The 21,250-nt window shown below is 46.7% G+C and overlaps 1 protein-coding gene and 1 long non-coding RNA gene across 3 annotated transcripts in view; one reads left to right on the top strand and one right to left on the bottom strand.

The window, feature by feature from the left end:
* LOC136642139 (uncharacterized) overlaps positions 1 to 1,519 on the top strand; it is a 34,625-nt gene extending 33,106 nt beyond the window's left edge. Inside the window, exon 4 of the long non-coding RNA XR_010793967.1 lies at positions 1,280 to 1,519. This is a non-coding gene — a long non-coding RNA (uncharacterized lncRNA). The remainder of the gene's footprint in view (positions 1 to 1,279) is intronic.
* Positions 1 to 21,250, bottom strand: part of SYNPO (synaptopodin) — a 90,142-nt gene that overhangs the window by 36,653 nt on the left and 32,239 nt on the right. The window contains exon 1 of one of the 2 annotated variants that reach the window (XR_010793966.1): positions 18,274 to 18,509. The exons of the other annotated variant lie outside the window; for it this stretch is intronic. The gene's annotated coding sequence lies outside the window, so the exon portion shown is untranslated. Of the gene's footprint in view, positions 1 to 18,273; positions 18,510 to 21,250 lie in introns of those variants that run through there. 2 annotated transcript variants of the gene reach the window in all.

Genomic DNA, 21,250 nt, shown 5'->3' with positions numbered 1-21,250 from the left:
CAAAGCCTTCTTTGCACCATTATTAAAAAAGTTAAAACTGCTAAGAGCCCAGTCCTGTGGTCTGCTCCGTATTGCAAATGTGCTGTTAGGAACGTTTGTGGGGCTCACCACTGGGCTCCTGCCAGAGCTAGCCCAGCACCGGCCGGAGCTAGGCTAGCGCGCGGCGGTTGCCCGGGTTCCGCAGCTTGGCAGTCTCCCAGACCGCCGGGCTAGGGAACAGGAGGCGGGGGCATGGCCGGGGCATGGGGGAGGTGTTCCGGGGAGGGGGGAGGTGTGCCAGGGGGCAGGCGGGAGGTGTGTTGGGGGAGGGAGAGAGGTGGATCCGCAGAGCTGTGCATGTCCTACATGAGTGCTTTTACTTTAGTGCTGACCTTTTGGTCGGCGCTAAAGAGAGTAGCCCCATTGCGGGGCTGCTTCCCTTACTTGGGGGAAGGAGGCGAACATCCCTTCTCCTGAGGTGCCTCCCGCACAGGAGGCACAGGATCCAGCAGCACAGGGCCCCCGAGCCTGGGCGCTGCGGGCAGCTCAGGATTGGGCTGTAAGCACATCAAAAGTGTGTACGACTGAGGCCCAAATTCTAACCAACATTCCAGTACTGACACAGCTGTGCCAATGGGGCGTGTGCTGTATCCTGCAGTTGGGTGGCAATCATGGAGGTCTCCTCAAAGTAAGGGAATGCTTGTTTCCTTATTTTGGAGATGCATTGCCCTTACCTCAGTGCTGGGAAGTTGGTTAGGATTGTGCCCTAAGGGACATAAGAGCGTGAATGTTCACTGGGTTTAGTCTGGGATTGCCACATCTTTTTCACTCATTCTTTACAAAGAACTCACACAACAACATAATCATCCATTCGCAGTCCACCTGGATTTTCCCCATGATTAAAGTGTCATATTTATCAATGCAGAAAATGTGGATATTTTTTTTAATTTGGGGGGCAGTAGTACAGCAGTGCAATAACCCAAATGTTAACTGCAGTTAGCTCTACTTTTCCATCTTCTTTTCAGAGGTGTAATAAACATGGGAGGGTCTGTCAGCAGTGCACCAGCCATGTTCTGTTATGCACTTGTCCACTGTGTGGATAGGACATAACATAATATAAGAATTCAAAAACAACTGGAATGTGGAATAAACATTGCAATTCTGCATGTGAATGAAAGTTGCAAAATGACAATTGGTGGTGTTACAATGTCTGGAAGTGCCTCTAACAGAGACAAAAAAGCATAAAATATTTTCTTCTTTTCAGTATAACTAACATTTCAGCTCTCTTTTTTTTTGGCAGCACCACAGACAGAAAAGTTTCCTCAGTTGACCAAATAAACTGACCCTGGCTGGAGAAGGGCCAAAGCAGGCCTGGGTTCCATCCTATCCTTTCAAGTGTTTATCTTCTCTGAATGTGGAAGAAATATGGATACAGAATGCAGGGACTGTTGAGAAACAAACCACAGGGGCCAGATTATGATGAATTTCATGCTTAAAACCTGAAACACTATAAACATACATCCAACTTTTTTCTGCGTTTCATGACTGCTTGAAAAATAAAATTGAAAGTCAAGGAGTGGGTATTACTTTTCACTACTTTGATATTATTATGTATAGTTCTATAGTATTATTCTGTGGACAGAATTCTTCAGGTTTCTTGCAACCATACTATGAGGCAGGCTGGGGTATGGTCTACCCATGGCCACCCAGAATGCTTCATAGGTAATATGAAAATTGAACCCAACACTTAGTTCAGTGCACCACATTTGGCTCAGGTGAAGCCATTTTTAAATGCCACTTGGATATTGAATTATTGCTTGCTCAGGTCAGTTGCTAACCCCTGAATTTTTCTCAGCAACATTTAGATTGAACATGCATTGCATATACTGTATACATATGTACACACCTACACTTATGGAAAAAGCATTGCTATTTTTATCAGTGTAATACAGAAATATGTTCCCAAATAATTCAAATTAGTGTTCCAAACCTGTGTAACAACAAATAGTGCTGCACGTTGTATGTTTTCTTGCATAACTGATAAGAACACAGGGGAGATATTTATCCTTCTCTAATGAGACATCTCTGCCTTAGAGTAATCAACTTGCTTTTCATCAGTAGTCAAACACCAATAAAGGGTCTGTCTCAGTTTTCCTCACCTGCTCTTTCACCTTGCCCTTTTCCAAACCTCAGAGGCTAGGTTGGAATGTGCTGTTTCAACTTGCCTATCCTATCACTGAGGGAAGCGAGGAAGGTACTTTTACCTCAAGGACCCCTCTTTCCTCAGGACTCACTAACTGGTCCTCTGCCTGCTTTACACAGGCACTGCATTGTAAGTGACCCTTGGTGTAATTGCAGTCATCCTTGTTATACTCCATTAAGGTCTCTTTTGCCCTAGTGACTTGTCTTGTGGGATTTACTCATCTGCTTTTCACATCTTTTTTTTGCCTGACTTACGGCCCCAGCGAGTGAGCTCTTAATCCCCCACTCACTATCTCTGACAGGTTGGGAGCATCCGCAGTCCTTGCAATTCTGTCACCTTCTTTCTCCCTCCTCAGAATCAACGGAGTGTAAAAAGTCCAGGTGTTCAGAAGGAGTGAGGAAAAGAATGAAACATGAGGGAAGAGGGAGAGAGAATGCTGAACATTAAAATGTGCCAAAGACTTCACTGCTGGAAGTTAAAAACACACACACACACACAAAGGGAAAACATCTCATGGTAAAGATATACAAATCTCACATAAGGAAGTAATCCCCCAACATTTGACCTTATTCAGGCTTTTTGGCACAGTTTCATAGGGCTGGAACAACTAAGACAGGATGATGCAACTAGCGTTAGGGGAACTCAGTTGGCTCTCAGACACTTCCTAGCTGGTGTCCAGCACAATCCACACCTTTACACTTTCAGATTCTTTGGAGAACATCAGTGGCAAAGTAATCACTAATTGTCATCTTCCCATAGTGAGCTTTGGCAGAGCAGTCCCTTTTATTATGCACCTCAGGAACTCCTGTCCAAGAACTGGAGCATAGGTTGTTTGCCTCCAGAGAAGGTGTGCAGAGAAGCACATGAAGATGACTCCATTCCATGTGGGGAATATTTCCAAATGTTACAGTGGGGAGGGACATGTGGCCACAGTTCTAAGAAATGCATGAAGCGCTCAAGAGTGAGACCACCAACAGGCCCTGTCAAAAGCCTGCCCTTAAACACCTCACTAGCAAATTCCCAAGCCTGAGCCAAGACAGGCGTATGGGAATAAGCAGCTCAGGTGCAGGCGGGGAAGACTATGCCAAAGTATCTGCTGCTGTTCACACTGAGGAGACAGATCTTTGTTTCTTAAAGAGTACGTTGGCTGGAAGTGAATGCTAGGGGGTGAGGGACACAATAAAAGCAGAGCTTTGCCAAAGTCTCCCTTGTGTACACAAAGCCAGAGTTAGAGCCTTTTGCTATTGTTTCAGCAGTGCTGGGTGTGAATCAGCTGGCAAAGCCAATTTTGCTGGCCCAACATCCTTTGTTACGATTTACAGATGATAAAGAACAGGTCAGTGCGGAGGGGGGAACAGAAGAACTTGAGAAGGCTGCAGTTGGGATCGGTGGCGTAGCTAATGATAGTGTAGCCCAGTGCCAAGCTCAAAATGATGCCCCAGAAGTGCTGTCACAACTGGAAATGTCGTCACGCCCAGGCTTTTTAAAAAGTGCAAATTGGGAGAAACACACCTTCCCCCCAGCAGCTCGCCACCCACTTGCTCTGCTGCCTCCCCCCCAGTCAGTGGCATAGCTAAGGCATCTATCTGCTACCAGGGGTCAAAGAAGATTTGTAGCCCCCCCCCCAGACAAAATCAAATTTAATTACGTAAATAAATAAAAAGTGTGTCCCTGATTGGTTCGAGACATTATGCTGGGGTGAAGAGGGAATGTTATTCTCCCCCTGCTAAATACAAGAGGAGCACCACTTGAAAAAGTGCCTTTTTACCCAGGTAGCAGGGGTAACTGTATTATGATACATGGAAAAACAGCTTACTCATACTAACACCTTATTGGTTCCATTCTGTATCATAATAACATGTCATTGCAACATGTCAATAATATAATAACATGTCACTGATTCTCAGAACAATCTGTCTCAAAGGTCAGTTTTGAGTTAAAGAAATCCACTTTTTGTTTCCTAAGGCCGCTGCATTTTCATTTTCTAGTTAATTGGCCATATCTTTTGATAAAATAAAGATATTTTAATGCAGTTCATTTCATTGCATTCTGCATTAAATTACCTTTCCAATGATATATAACATGATGGTATTATTCATACATACCAAGATTTTCACAATTTTGGTCACTAGTGTCAAGTTCAGCTTGTTGCCCCCCTAAAGCTTGATGCCCGGTGCAACAGCTACCCCCTGCACCTCCTTAGCTACGCCACTGGTTGGGATCATAGCATAGTGGGAAAAGATATAGCTGCTAAAATTGCCTGTTACAAGAGAACTTTTAAAGTGACAGAAGCCATATCTGGGACACAACTAGATCTAGAAAATCTGGAATCAGAGTACTCTGGGGAGGTCTGAGCAGCCATGCTGTTGAGATGGCAGCTGAAGGGAGACTATAGGTGGGGCTTCGGTATCCAGGGGATCCATTTTTGGAACCTCCATGGATACCAAAAATTGCGGTGAACTAAATCTGCGATTTTTTGACCCCATATATCCTCCAAAGGGACTGAAGCCCCTGGAAGGCTTCCCTGGGCCTCAGAATGCCTTATATTGCATAAGAACATCACTTCTGGTTTCCCTTGGGAAACCAGAAGTCACATTTTTTGGCCTGAAATGGCCATTCTGAAGCCTGCAGAGGCAGCAGGCGGACGCGTGCTGCCTCTGCGGTCTTCAAAAAGCCCTCTACAGGGCTTAGGTGGGGACCAGACCTGCTCGACTCCAGTCCGCCAGATCCGTGGATACACAATCCGTGGATTTTGAGATTCCACCTGTATAATTAAAGTGCTTCACTCCTTCCCAATAATAATTTGAATCTACAGTTCTATGAAATGCTATCAATTTGAAGAGGAAGAGGTAGCAGGGCCAGCCTAAGACCTCCTGACACTTGAGGCAGCATGACAAATGCTCCTCCCCCTCTCCAATGTTCCAGCTCAGCACTCTCCTCCAGCTTCCTCTTTGTTCCCCTCTTCCTTTTCCAATCAAGGAAGTGGAAGGAGAAAGACAAGCAGTAGAGACAAGTAAGCAGACAAAGTTGGCTGCCCCCCACCAATCTGCTCCTGAGACAACTGCTTCAGTTGGCCTCATAGATGGACCAGCCCTGGCAGGAAGGGAAAAAGGACAATATGAATGCAGTGCATCCTGCCAAAGGCATGAGAAAGACACTGCTTGCATTTTGTTTTTTTAACAGGTCTTACTTGAGCTCCCCCTGCTGGCTTTGTGACACAGTTCAATGGTCCAAGTCTACTGCACAGTGGGAAATGCGCACACAGTATAAAGGACTGAATGAACAAGGCCAACACAAAGAGATTCCATCCATTTAATCCCAGTCACAAACTGAGAGAAGCAAAATGTCAGGTTCTTTTCCAAGAAACAATTCAGAATACTTATGTTTTCTTAAAATAAATCTATAACCTATGGATGCTAAACCCACACATTTTAAATACAATGCACAACTGATTGACAGCACCTGTGGCATTTGTATCGCCATTTGGAATGCTGGTGCTGTGTTTACCTTTGCAAGGTCTATTCTATGGAACCTATAAATGGAGAAGAGAATTAAGTATGTTTTCTCACAGAGACTAATAACACAAAGGAACTTTTCAATTAGGTTTCTGATTGAGGAGCATGCAAAGGCATTAAATAGATTTTAAATACCTACAGGACTACTGTGTGGGCCACCATGTAGGAGGATGGAAAATGACTGTACTTCACTGCCACTTAAAGAAGGAAATGAGGCACAAGATCTCAGATGTAGCATTGTGGGCTTAGGCTGAATATTGGAAGCTCAATTGTACAATAGAAGACATTGTCTAGATGTAGAATATTCTTCTTTTGCAGGTTTTTTAAGGAAAGCTGTAGGTATAATGAATAATTCTGCCACACTGTTAGGGGATGGGGTGTCAATTAAGTTGGAGTGCCATGCTTTTCCTATAGAAGGTCCCAGGGTCAATCCTAGGTATCTCCAGGTAGGGCTGGGATGGAACTGCATCTCTGCAGAACAACTAACAATTATTGGTGAGAATAGTGGCTCAGTGGTGTATAACTCCAGACAAATATAGCATTTGACTAGATGAAAATCTTTCCCAACCTTCCACACTGGCCTTTTCAGAGCTTGGCAAACCTGTGATAGAAAAGTCTCAGTGACCCGTTTGAATGAGATCCCAACATTCATACAAAGAAACCAGCAAGAGGAGCAATCAGTGAGAGGAAAAGAGATAGGGCTCGGAATGTACTGGGTTTCCATGCTATTATAAGTTATCCAAGAGTAAGCTTACGGAGACATAGTTGCAGCACTCTGTTGCACTTGTTGCTGCTGTTTACTTTCTATGGTGATGGCCAATCCACACAATTATCTTAAAACATAGTTTTTCAACCCTGGTTCACTTTTATTCCCAGTCAAGTTTTCTAAGTAATTCAACATTGCATGAACCAGAACTCATCCACTCAGCTCAGAACTGACCAGTCAGCAATTCAAGGGCATGTCAAACCTCCCTGCAAAATAATACAAATGCTAATACAGCCTATTGTGACTAAAAACAAATAAGCGTGGCTTGAAAAATAAGCAAAAATCTGGGTTCACAGTCTCTCTGGTTGTACATCTAGAGAGCGATCAATAACAATGCTGACAGCTCCAAAAATGTAGCAGAGCTGCTGTGGCCAATGGAATGAATGCTGTACTTGACATATGACAACTCCCTGGATTTCCAAATGTCATGGTCATAGCTTCCAGTAACATGCTCAAAACTCAGAGCTTAGCACTTTCTTATAAAGTTGTCAAAGTCAAGCTTTTAATGGCAAGGACTCCCATTCCTTCTCTCAGAAGCTTAGCAGCAAGGATAGGAAAGTGCATTTGTGTAAATCAGGTAATTGTAGAACAGGACAGAATGCGAAGGGTTTTCTGCTCAACCTCCTGCATTATAGCAGGATTCTTCAAATCCAATGCCTGCTATCAGCAGATTATCCCATCTTATCTAGATTGTATAGTGCACCCACAAAAATTAGGAAAGATTAAGATGTACTTTGGTACAAAAACATTTAGCCAATCACACCCAGATAACTCTACTGTGGGCTTTAGAAATGTTTGGACCTCAAATTAAAAATCAAAATTACACACACCCCAAACTCCAGGTTGGTGCTTATTGCTTTCATAATACTGGGTAGAAGAAGTTTTACAGACTAGAAGAAGTAAAATGGATTCTGTCACCTGAAATGGACTGCTTCAGTCACACTGCTTCATGGTGAAGCTGACCTTGAACAGTTCAAGTTTTGTTTTTGTTTTTTTGTTCTCATTAGATTTGTACAGCTCCCTTTTGGGGAGCAAGCTAGTTCATTTGTTCTTTGGTGGTACTGGTCTTGAAAACTAGTGTGAAAATGAAATGATAGTGGTTAGATGGGGCTGGGGGAGCCTGCTTGTCTTCTAAGCAGATCAACAAAATCAATTGCTAATGAGACACAGTTTTCCCCTTCCAAACACCTGTGAAGCTTTAGATCAGTAGAGTCGAAGCACTTGTCTTCTTTGTCACTTGAGGTCTCATGCAATCATTTAAAAATGAAATAATACCAAGAAGGGTAAGCCATACCACACACATCATTCTCCAAATAATGTTCCTCTCTCTAACCCAGGGGTGCCCAAACCCCGACCCGGGGCCAATTGCAGCCCTCTGAGGCTCCCAATCAGGCCCGCGGGAAGCCCCCAGTCTCCAATGAGCCTCTGGCCCTCCGGAGACTTGCTGGAGCTCGTGCTACTCGATGCAACCGCTTTCAGCATGAGGGCGACTGTCCGACCTTTCCCCTGAGGAGTGGGATGAGGGCTCCCCCCGCTACTTGTTGTTGCACATCTGTGATGCAGCAGTGGCAACAAAGGAAAGGTTGGCTGTAAACAATGGAAACTTCTGAATAAACATGGTTATATTTTGGTTGTTTGCAACAGCTGGGGCAAAGAATTTAGAACTTTTTTTTTTTTGCTGTGAACTGAAAGCCATCATAAGCATAAGGGAATGCCACCATGTATAGAAGAATTTTATGTATTCGCTGTCAGATGGATGCTGTCACTCAAGGGTTCTTACACATGGTCAGTAGTTCATCAGCACCAGAAAGCAATGGGAAATGAATAATATCTATATTATGTAATGAATAATATTTATGAGTGCAATCCTAACTTGTGCTGGAAACAGGCAAGCCAGTGGACCTGTGCTGCAGCCAGCGCAAGTTTGGGGCCAAAAGCGGTGCAGCCCAAGGCAAGGGAAAAAGGTTCCCCTTACCCCATGTCACGCTGCAGTGGCCCCAATTGGGTCTGCGCCACCTGACAAGGTGGAGCAAATCCGAGCAGCCCAGGACTGCGCTGGGCCACCTGGGAATGGGGTCAGGATTCAGCATAACTGTCAGATCCTGGCCCTGCCTCCCACTCCCTGCATGCCTGCCCACAGTCCTGCCTGCCGCCCACTCTCCCCTGCCCCAAAACGCCTCCCTCCTGCCTCCTCCCCGCCCACCCCATGCCCCCTCCCCCAGATCCCTGCATCACCATTTCCCTAGGGCCTGCATTGGAACAGAGAGGCCAGTGCAAGGATGTGCACTGGCATATCTCCCCAATGTGTGCAACAAAAATGCTTTATGGCACATTGGATGTGGGGCTAGGAGGCCTTCACGAACGCAGTTTAGAGGATAAAGTATGAACTGGGCATTGAACACAAAACACCATTGCATATCAGTTCCCAGGCATACAATCTATATGGAATAAAGTACCAAATACCATCAAGAACAATATACCAAACTCAAATATTGAGTATTGAATTACTATGACCAAAACCTAAAGAATCATACAATATTTCTACACAGTCAAGAAGGCTTGGGCTTGTGTTCCTTGAACAGCAGCCCTCTAACCTCCAGTGATAAACCATGGAGAGGACTGTTTTTTTCACCAGCAATTTTGGATGCCTCAACCTACATTTACAAGCAGGTAAATAAAGCTTCAAATAAGCTTACACAGAATACGAGATGATCTATGAAGGTTCTGTTGGAGGAACTCCAAATACCTAAAACAGGGGTGGCCAACCCACAGCACGTCACATGCCACCTTTTACATAAACATGCCACTCCACCTTAACATTGCTTTTAGCGATTACCAGAATAGTAAAATAGAGCCTCCAAGTTAAAGGGCAGTCTATCTCCAAGTGCCAGAATGTACAGATCAAGAAACATGGGAGTGCTGTTGCCTATTGGGAATCTTCAAAGACACTTGGCTGACTGCTGATAAGGCCAGAAAGGCAGCCTGCCATGGACCTTTAGTCAGTCCAGCTGGACTCAAGGTCCATGGCAGGCTGCCTTTCTGGCAGCCTGCTGGACTCATTCCAAGGTCCATATAAGGCAAGTTCATTGCTTTTCTGCATAACTGAGCCCAGCCCTCCTCTGCTTGTTCATCTTCTCATCCTCAACGTTGATCTTAGCTAGGGATCTCTTTGCACATGATTTTCTTGAAGATAGTATCTCCACCCAGATGGGCCACCTGGGCTTTGTTGATCTCATTAGCCATTTCTGTGTTGCTCCACTTGGCCCCTGCACCTTTACAGCCTGCCCCTTGCCTCTTCAACACTCCACCAATACCAGCCTTTCTGAGTAAGCAAGTGACCTGCCAGTTAGCAGAATGCAGCTCACTAGCACCCACCCTACTGGCTTCCTCTCCTGTCCATCATTCTTTCCATGCCTTTGTCCCCATTTTGCAACCAGAGCAAATCAAGCAGTGTAGGTGTGGCTGCCCTGAGTACCCCAACTGCAGGGTTAGACACTTGGAGAAATGCTGAGTAGAGTAGCAAAGAAATCAAGCAAATCGTAAACTACTGTGAGGCTCTCTTTATTATTATTTAAATGTCTTTTTTCCCCAAAAACATAAGGCAACTTTGTGCATGACAAGTGTCCGCGCGCCACCAGTGGCACTTGCGCCGCTGGTTGACCACCCACGACCTAAAACAATGGTAAACCCACAAGGAACATGGAACCAAAATGAAATGGTTCTACTGCTTAAATCACAAAACAATCTCCTCAAAACTTGTTGTAAACTACTCAATTATTCCTAGAATTGAAAGGAGATGTGCACAAGAACATATGGCATCACTGTCCAGATGAATCCACATGTTCAGTGAAAGAAAGGTTCCCCACATTCTAACTTAATACACTGCACCCATCATCAAACAAAAATTTGAAACCAGTAGGCTTAAGTATACTTAACTCTCTGCTGGATTCTGGTCCCCCTGTTTTTGTTCCAGAGTGTTGTCAGGAAGAGGAAAAAAAGAGATGCACTTGGTAGGGTTATATCCCTCTCATCCTAACTATGTTTTAGCCTTTAGTAAAAGGTACTTATCAGACAATGCCAGGCGAGATTATTGTCTGGATTCCATTCCAGTAACAACATGACTATCTGGTGTGAGTTACGGCTTTGTTCAGGCTAGATCTATTATGTCAGGAATGTTACCCAGTGTGGCTGAATGAGCTTATGACTGAGCGTGGAACCCTCAGCAGCAGAGGGAAAATGAGCCAGGCAGGGGTGGACTGAGTCAGCCATGCAACAACTTAGTAGGTGACACTCTTTTGCGTCCCTGGTATGCCTGCAGGCAGCTTAGCAGTGACCCAAGACCTACCTCTATGGATGTGTGAAAAAGAAAGTTCACACAAAAAGTCAAGCCCAAAAATAAATATATAAAAGAATACACTGTAAAAGCAAAGGAGGAAAAACACTGCATTTTCATTCAGATGCTTTAAGCTTTTGACAATAAGGAAATGCAGACAGGTGCCTTGGCAAGAAACCTGATTGGCATTTTACCTTAGCAACAGCTGTGTGAGATCCCCCCCCCCACCACATAACAACATACACATTTGTCTGTTCATCTATGACATTTCAGACTTTTTCTTAGTCTTAAGAATTGCTTCTGCTCCTGCACACATCAAAGTTCTGCAAAATACTGGATTTGCAGATCCTACCCATCAAAAAGAAATATGAAGCCTGCCTTCTCTGAGGATATTGTGCATGGCTTGACCCCTGTGGGATGGACTGCATATGCCTTTCCCTTGATGTGGATCTGCTTGGGATGAAGAGGGTATTCAGTAAACATTTATCCTTGTGAGGCTCCAAAAAGTAAGTTCTTGTCTTGCATTGTTTTTGTTGTGAGTTGCAGGAGATAGAATAATAGGGACACAGAGTTGCTGCCTTTGCACAGGTTTTTGCAACATTTGATGTTAACAATTGCCTAGCCTGTACTTTTAAAACATTTATAATTAATTAATTAGCCTTGCCTAATACTTACCTTTGAAAGTGCCAATGGAATTAAAGAGATGACCGCCAGAGCTGTCCATTGTTTTATTACTGTCATTGCTTTCATACCAAGTTTCAACAACAAAAAGTTCACAAAGCAGATTACAGAGAAAAATCAAGCAACTAAATGGCTCCAAAAGGCCTCAAAATCTAAAAAGATGCAGAAGAAACTCCAGCAAACAGCCACTGGGGAGGAGGGATACAATATGCTGGGATGAACAAGGACAGTCATTCTGTCGCTGGTAAATATAACAGGAGCACCACTTGAAAAAGTGTCTTTCTGCCCTGTTAGGTTGGTACCATTCTAGGTACCATTGATTACTATCCTCTTTCATATACTGAAAAAAAGCAGTACTTAATTTTGCCACCAGTCTAGGTGGCACAGCAGTGGCATCCACCTCCCTCAGTACTAGTAAAGATAAAGGTAGGCTCTCTGAGTTGAAAACTGGCAACTCTAGCTGATCTATGGATATAATACCATGCTTCCTTTCTGAATTTAGTACTGGAGAAGTCCAGAAACAAGAGGTCGCCAAGGTATTGCAACCAGGTATCAGACTCTGAGCAGAGAATAATGAAGCAGAGTAGAAAAGGGAAAATGATATGGTAAGCAGGGGATGCCAAGATGTATTTGTGATGTAAAAGGGGCTATGAACTGAGGACGTCTGAAAAGAATGAGAAGTCATAGGGAACTGTTTCAGGTGATCAAGAATTGAATAGGGAAAAAGATATCCAAGCTACACAGACCAATGGTCTTAAGGTTCTGAAATTCTGCTGAGATCGGCTGCCATCTTGGTCTTTCCAAGGTATCCAGTTGCAACCAGTACATCTTACAGCACCGCAAAAAGAAAACTGGGGGTTTGGTATATTTTTCTATTTACATATATAACCAATCCCAAACCTAGTCTGAATCCCTTCCAAAAGTCAGAAGTGTGGTTTCACTGGCAATGGCATGTTCTCTCTCACAGATAGGAAACATAGCTTCTCACTGAGATATGAACAGGAAGTCCCTCCAACACCATGGATACTGGCTATTATAATGGCCTGAGGATAAAGTGATTTGTCAAGCCAAACCAGACATAACATTAATCTTTGGCCCTGAATATTTGTTCATTTTTTGCAATGTAAATTTTAATTGTAGGGAACCCTCAATCTGGATTGGACAATAGCATGGGAGGGCTTTAACCTGTTGCCACCACAACATGATCTTGAAGTGGACTGGGACCCCCTGCAGTTTTTATTTGCCCCAGCAGGAAGGCTGACATTGCTGCCAAAGACAGCTTCTTTCTTGGGGAAAATAGCAGCTTTGAGGAGGATCCAAATTTGGACCACAGCAGGGGCAAAGAGTTCAAGCTCCCCCCTTCTCAGCATGACTTTGGGTCCACTCCAAGACTGCTATTTATATTTTTAAAAAATTATTAAGGTCACACCTACCATTTAGTTAGTTACAGATTTTCCTCTGTAAACCACTCTGTGAACTTGTTTTGTTGTAAAGTGCTATATAATAAGAATAAGAATATAGCTTGTCCCCTTGACATTGGTCATAGTGAGAGAGTAAGGTCCTAAGAGTCCACAACAGTTTTGTTTTTCCAGGTTGTTCAGAACTACAAAAACAGCTTCTCAAACATACACCAAGGTGAAACTTGTGGAATAGTTCACACTGTTCCTACTCCTGCTGAAATAGCCACCAGGATTTAACATGGATTAAAAAAAAAAAAAAGCGTTTGTAATATTTAAAGGTCAGTCATCCCTGATAAAAAGTAAAGCAGTGACAGCAATTTAAAATAAAATAAAAAGTTCCAGTGTGCTATTCGTGGTTTGATGCCCACTTATATCAATGGAAAGAGTTCATTTGGAGTTCGTACTGTATCTTACTCTCAATGATGGGCAAATAATTTGAAAGAGTAGAGATGGCTGGGCCTCACATCTTCAAGGCACTATATGTGGGGCCAGGTAGTTTGCCAAGGAAGTCCATTCTGCTCTGCTGGAGTTCACACACGATATCACAAAAGCAGCCTAAGGTCACTACCATGTGTCTAACAGCACAGTCATTCTAGGCTGACTTTGAGATGACTTAATAATTCGATCCTTTGCAATCACAGGGTGGCCCCTTTGCCCCAAGTAGTCACTTTGCATTCCTTCAGTGACAGAGCTGATCTGTGCATAATGAAAAAGTAGCCTTGGGCTAGTTTTGTCATGTCTGAAAATGAGCTAAAAGGAATGTCAGAATCTTACTACTGATGGAATTCAGAAAAAAAGAAAAACTTATCAGAATAGGATGCATCCTACATGAATCTTCCCCATTCTGCCAATTCTCCCCAAGCCTGTCCACTTAGCACTCATTAAAGTTCTTTCTATAAGTAATGTCTGACATCTGCTGTCTCCTTGTACTACCAAGGATCTTCCTACCAGCTTTCTTGCCTTCTAATGCAGTGTTTCCCAAACTGTGGGTTGCAAGTAACTGGTGGGTCACTGGTGGGTCATGACCCAATTTTGATGCAACGTCATTTCTGGGTTGCTCCAGCCTGTGACTCACGTCATTGGCCATGTTATACACTTTGTGCACCAGAATGCCTTGCAGAGGCTGCAGGGCAACACAGCCAGTGACATGTGTCACGTGACCCAGAAGCCGCTTCTAGTTTTTGCCCCATATTGCCTTGCAGCTTCCTTCTCATAGCAGGCCCAGGACCTAATGTGTATGCTAAAGTGGGTTGCAAAGTTTGGGAACTAAAGTGGGTTGTAAGAAATTTGGAAGCTGCTATTCTAATGTATTGTTTAAAGAGACTGTTCCCAAAGAAGCAAGCTCATTACTGGGTCCTATGTGCGCTTGCCTGTGACTTGACTTCACTCACATAACTATGACCAATTGACTCAAAACAGCTATGTTCATTCACATTCCACAGAAGTAGACCTATTAGTGTCTTGGAGCAAAACCAAAACCCATGGAGTCCTAGGAGACATTAAAGATTGGTTGTGACATGAGCTTTCAGAAGCAAGAGGCCACTAGCCTTTGCTGTGTTGTCAATAAGAACCAAACAATACATGATACTTCTTTTCAATGTAACATGTCAATGGCTGAAATGTCCAACTTCTTGTTCTTTTCCAGCAAGCAGTTTGGGGAGACCAATCCTTTCCCTGCTCCATAGTCCTAACACAAATCACTCCCCTGGACCTGCTATTAGATGCAGCAGGGAAGACTGTCAGCTGCATTCATAAGTTAGGCATATACATTTCCCCCTCTGTGAGTAATAGTAGTTTGAAGTGGGGGCAATTTAACCTAGAAAATCAACACAGGAGCAAAAGATTAAATCCTCCCCACTGCAACCCCCATCCAAACCTGGCCCCTCATAACTGCTTTGTTGAAAAAGAAAAAGCTGTTGGGTGTTCAAATCACAGAGCTCCCACATTCTCCTAGTTTGGCCCAATGTTATCCTATCCCCCTTCCTGGACCTGATCCCACGGCACAGGTCCACCTGGATCAGCACCAGCTATTTAACTGGCACAGGTCTAAGTAGCCCCCCACAACTGCCCCCCCCACCATGGGATGCAGCTGTTACCATGTTGGCACCACTGCATCTGCAGGGGGGAAGAATGGATAGGATTGGACTGCTACTTATAGCTAAAGGTGTTTGACAATGGTTTGATTTTTTTGCAGATTTTATTACAGGCATGCCCCCCATACACGCAGGGGTTCCATTCCGGAACCCCTCTGCAGTTAAATGAAACAATGGATACAGGTGAATGCCTGTCCCCCCCACCCTCCGGAGCTGAGGGGAGCTCTGCTTCCCTCACCTCAGGAGGGTCCTCTCAGCCCAGCAGAAGATGTGGATATCTGTCCATGTCCTCTGCCAGGATCAGACTGAACGTCACTTCTGTTTTCTCCGTGAAACTGTAAGTGATGTTTTTAATGCCTTATAAGGCATTGGGAGGCCTGGAAAAGCCCTTATTTCTGGAAAATGTCTTAAACAACAAAATGCTGTGTTTTGTGTTTCCAAGTCATTTCTAACCAAGAAAAAGCACCTCTACGTATAGCACCATCGGTATACATGGAGCTTTGCATAAAGTAAAAATCCAGATCAAATATAGACAATTCCATATGCAGTACACATTCTATCTGGAAGGCCACCACCTACTGGCATCATGCCAGATCAGTGTTATCTGCCAGACCAGACTTTTTTTGACTATTATAATATGAAACTGATTTTGCCATCTCTACAAAACTCTTCAGAACAAAATAAAGGTAGATTATCTTCTATGAATAAAGTGCAGCAAAAAGCAGAGGCTTGCAGATTGTGTCCTCAGGAACCATCCATTTCTTAGCAGCATATCAAAGATGCCTCAATGAGAAGACCAGTAATGGAGGAGGACAAGTTTGTCACTGCCAACCTCTTCCTGCAAAGCACAGCTGCAGGGTGAACATTACAGGTAAATGTGCAAGTAGGTGTTCAACAGCACACTCTGGGTTCATGAATGAGTCTCAATAGATCAATATTCTGTGTTAAAAGTCTGTGCAGCATAGAACATGAACCAGATCCTTCTACAACACAGACGAAGCATTCTCTAAATACAGAAAAATTGAGAATCACTGGCACAGGGAAGCAAGGTGATTTGTCCAGTATTGCAAGACAGCTTAGTGGCAGAAAGAGCTCTGTAACAACAAAGCATTCGGAGGTCGTGCCACTACAAGACTCTTACAAGACCACTACAAGTTGTCATGTTCCTGATCTGGACCCACCCATGTGCATACTCTTTAGGAAAGAAAAAACAAGTGTACAGTTGCATATTTATCAAGTAACATCTAGTTGGACTGTAAGACTTAAAAGGGTAGCTAGTATATCCTGTAGTAGAGGGCTGCAGTGACCAGGGAGACATGCTCTAATTAAAGGGTAGTACAGCTAGGAGTAGAATCATTCCAGAGGTGCTCTCTGACTGGAGGATTATTTTTTACTGGGGTTTTTATTTCTATTTATATGCCACTTTTCCTGCCAGTCAGACTTCAAGGTGATCAGAAATGGAAAGGAAGGCAAAAATAACCCGTAGTGACAGGCTGAAGGGAGCAGAGAATGCAAACAAGACAAAAGGGATATGACGAAAGCCTGGAAACGTCCATCTGTCCTAGTCACAGAGTTACTTCCCTGCCCTCCCAACTTGGCTTGGAGGCACCATAGGCTCCAGACTGACAACTCAAACCAGCCCCTCACATGGCAACATTGTGGAGATCTGCCAAAAAACCAGACCAGGTGCACCAAGAAAAAAGATGCATGGGCGATTTAGGACCAAGCAGTCCCACATGGAAACTCCCCATGCTCCCAGCATGGTGTGCAAAACCAGAACTGTGGGGGAACAGTAGCTAAACAGCAGCACTATTGTGATGCATGGGCTTCTTCGTGCATCCTCCTTTCCCCAAACGGCATTCTTCATCACCACCACCACCACCACCCATGCTTTTGGGGAGTTCAGAATAGGCTGTGTGTCCATCATTCACAGTCATGCATATAGTGATCCACTTTCTTATACCAATGCAATGTGTGCTGGGGGTGGGGTAGCCTCAACATGTGGACATGCTCTAAACCAGTGATTTTCAACCTTTTTGGTTTCATGGCACACTGACAAGGCACTGACATTGTCAAGGTACCCCATCAGTTCTTTGACAAGGCACACCATGCTGTTGGTGGTGGTGGGGGGGCTCACATCCCTCAATGCCCCTACTAATAAATGACCCTCCCCAAAACTCTGGCAACACACCTGCAGACCTTTCAGGGCCCACAGGTGTGCCACAGCACAGTGGTTGAAAATGGCTAAAGCAACGACACCCCACCCTAATCCACAGGTGCAGAAACTTCAGGTGTGGCTAAAGCAGGGATTTGGGTAGTCAACTCAGGGCCCAATCCTATCCAACTTTCCAGTGCCAGTGCCAGTGCTGCAGCAATGCAGTCCAGAGGAAAGGGAACAAACCTTCCCTTACCTGGCTGGAGGAGGCTTCTGTGATCCCCCCCCCCCCACACACACACACGATGTAGCGCATGTCCCATTGTGCAGGCTGCACCATCGCTGGAAAGTTGGACAGGATTTGGTCCTCAATCAGCAGGCAACTACAATACTTCAAGGGGGGCGGGAGGGAAGGATGGAGCTACCCTGAAAGTGGGGGGAGAGAGGCTTCTCTTCCCAGCAGGCTCCCCTTGCCAATCAACAGTTTCCCAGTGACAATCCCCACACACACACCATGCGCCACACAGACACGAGTTTCAGTTTCTCCCAAGGGAAAACAGCCCCGAGAGCTGGTTGACGTTGCAACAGGAGGCGATTATCTAGCAAGAAGAAGAATCAACACACACATACACACACAAACAGATCCCTGGCGCTTAGGCTGCCATCCTATCCACACTCACCGGAGAGTAAGCTCCATTGACTCTAGTGGGGCTCACTTCTGAGTAGACCTGCCTAGGATGGGGCTCTGAGACTCTCCGCGCGGACTAGTCTTGTGCGCGCAGGGCTTGCCCGCGTCCCGTCCCGTCGGGGTCCGAGGGGTGACATCACCTGCTGCTGCTGCTGCTGCTGCTGCGCGCAACAAGTCCTCTGGCCACCCTCGCACCGCGCGGCAGGGAGAGCCGGGGCGCAGCAGCTTTCACCTGGGGTGGTGGCGCGGGCGCTGCGTCCAGCTGCTGGCCCAACATCTGTCCTGTCCGTCCTCGAGCGGAGCGGAGCCCGCAGCAGCAGCCGGCAGGCGCGAGGCGCAGCGCGGACTCTCCTGCCTGCCCGCCCCTGCCCTGCCCTGCCCTGCCCTGCCCTGCCCTTACCTTTGCTCCGCGGGCTGCCTCCTGCCGCCGCCCCCTCTGGCTGCCCCGCCGCCGGCACCAGGCTCTCTGCGGCGGGCTGCGCCCGGCAGCGCTGTTTGTTTGCCTGCTGGCTCCGCCGGGGAGGGGATCGGGTGTCCCGGCTCTGCGCAGCAACTGGCCGCGTCCGTCAAGAGCGAGGGAGGGAGCGGACGCGGACGCGCCACCCTCCCCAGCCCGGATCCCTCGCGCTCCCGCGCCAGCCGGGGACTCGGCTTGGCATCGCAGCCTGTGGCAGGCAGGCGGGCGGGCGGGCGGGCGGGGAGCGGAGCGAGCGCGCTGGGCTCAGCCCGGCTGACTCACTCCAGGCTTCCCAGCTCCCTGCTGGGGCTGCCTGCTGGAGGCTTGGCTTGGCTGCTTTCAAGGCCTCCTCTTCAGCCCTTGACTCACCGCGCTCCAGTGGCCTTTCCCTCGCACCCTTCCCTGGACTGTAAACACCTACAGAGGAAGGTCAATACTGGATCTGTGTCTCTGTTCCAGCTCAGCTACATTCTGCAGGCACCCAGATAAGGATCCGGGGCTGCTCCTGGAAATTCACCACCCGCATCAGCACCGCCTTCCTCCGACAGAAGGCTGCTGCTGATTCCAGCATGGAAAGACAGCACAGGACGTCCCCACAGCCCCAAATCCTGCCTGGCTAAACTGCTGGAGGCCAACTTGGAAGTCCCAGGCTGGAGCTGGGATCTGGGCAAAAGTTCCATTTCAGAGTCCAGGCTGTCTTGGATTACTTGTACTTGAATACCAAAGGTCAGCAAAGTGCCTTCCCCCACTGGCAGGGCAGGTGCCCCGCCCCCCCCACTCATGCTAACTGCCTCCCACTCCCATTCGGAGGCCTTCTGAGAGCCAGTGAGCAGCCCCCCCCCCCAATCCTCAGAAGGCCTAAAAATGTCACTTCCGGTTTCTCAGGGAAGTGCAGGTAACTTCTTATGCCTGTAGAAAAGGCCTCCTTGTCCGGCAGAAGGCCTTCTAAAAAACGTCACTTCCAGTTTTCCCGAGAAACTGGAAGTGACATTTTTAGGCCCTCCAGAGGCCTTACAAGGTCTTCTGAGGTCCTGCAGTCTCCCCAGCTCTCAGAAGGTCTCCGGGTAGGAGGCAGCCAGTGTGACAGTTGGGGGAGCAGCATGGCTGAGAGGCAACCCCCCCAGACATGCCACCCAAGGTCACTTGACCCCGCTGCACCCTGTCCTAGGTATGCCACTGTTTTCTATCTAGTGTGGAAGTAACTATGCATCGTGTTTAGAAAAGGGCTGTAGAGCCAGAGGCGTTCCAGAGTGTTCTGCCCAGATTCAATCCCTGGCATCCTCACATAGGACAAGGAAAAAATTCCTATGTGAAACCCTGGATGGCCACTTCCAGTCAGTGCTGACAATACGGAGCTACATAGATTGGTCTGGCTATAAGGTTAGCATCTTCCTGTGCCCCACAGTTGTCTTCCTGGCTTCCTTTGTAACAGACTTCCTAACCTGGTGAGGTCTCATGCTGGACTTGAAGACCTACTAAGCCTGGCTTTCCCAAGGCAGATTTATAAACTGGACAGTTATTCGTTCAAGACCTGTTTCAGCTCCTTGTAAGCCCTGAGGCTTGGTTCTCCATGATTGCAAGGGGGGAAGCAGCAGAATACGCTAGAGAGGGAAGGCCTCCTGCCCCAACTCCCACCTGGTGTAGCCTGGCCTTCATTTCCCTTCCTCCGCCACTAGCTTAGCAATAGGTTGCACATGAAGGACAGACCAGGCTGAGTCAGGAAGGGTATTTGTCTCCCTCCTAGCACAGCTCAGTAACAGCTAGTTGCACCCCAGTCCACTTTAACAGGTGCCAGTGACTGAGGCAAAGATAGCAGGTGTTTTCTTCTTGAAGGTTACCTAGTAAATTCATGGGAAGATTTGCACGAAGGACTTTCTAGCTTTCAGCTCACACCCTCACCTGCTACATATACTCAGCTCACTTTATAGAGATTCTGTAGGGCTGCATACTTGGTTGCCTACTACAGTATTTTTACAGTACAACTTCTCTAGGATCTCATTGCATCCAATACAGTATAGCTTTTATATTGATTATTCCTTAATCAAGGCTGGCCCGAGACCTCCTGGTGCCTGAGGTAGTGGGGCATATGCTGCCCCCCTCCTGAAGATGTGTCAGCCTCTCCTCCCTCCCTCGCAGATGCGGAGGAGGGCACCAAGACACAGGTTGTGCCTGTTGTCTTGTGTGCTCCTGAAGCACTTGGTGGGGCACTGTGAGATACAGGAAGCTGGACTAGATGGGCCTTTGGACTGTTCCAGTGTGGCTCTTCTTATGTTTTTATGTTCTCCTTGAAATGGAAAAGGAGGAAGAGGATAGAGCACTAACAGCCCAGTCCTGAACTGCCTGGTGTGCAGGGCTGCCGTGGCACCAAAATGGCTGCTGCGGCATCCTGAGCATGCTGGGCAGCCAGCAGCAGCTCCTCAAGAGAAGAGGACATGTGTCCCCTTCCCTGAGTAAGGGAAACAGTTCCACAACGGGGCCTCTCAACTCTGCATCAGCTATTTAGCCAGTGCAGTGAGGCTCAACATGGGGCTCCAGATCCGACAAAGCTGAGCTCCGTCAGTCCCACCCCCTCCCGCCATGCCCCACTCCCCCGCCATGCCTTCCCCCGCTCTCCACCTGCCCCAGAATGCCTCTTCCCCACCTCCCCTTGCCCCAACTTACTTCTCCACTGCCCAGTGCTCCAGGTGAGCACCGGGTGACAGACCGCTGGCCTCCAACCTGCACTGTCCCAGCACAGACTTGCACTGGGCCAGTTCCAGTGCTGGGCTGGTGCTGATGCCTGCAAATGTGATGAGCTGGCGCACACTGCTCTGGATTGGGCTTTAAGTCTCCCTTTTCTAATCCAGAGAGGGGAAGGGGGAGGTAAGTGGGTGGCTGAAGCTGGTGCCCCCCAGATGACCAGATGACCACCTCAGTTGGT

The sequence above is a fragment of the Tiliqua scincoides genome, chromosome 2 (assembly GCF_035046505.1).
Source record: "Tiliqua scincoides isolate rTilSci1 chromosome 2, rTilSci1.hap2, whole genome shotgun sequence".
Classification (NCBI taxonomy): Eukaryota; Metazoa; Chordata; class Lepidosauria; order Squamata; family Scincidae; genus Tiliqua; species Tiliqua scincoides.
This window is presented reverse-complemented; position numbering and strand designations above follow the sequence as displayed.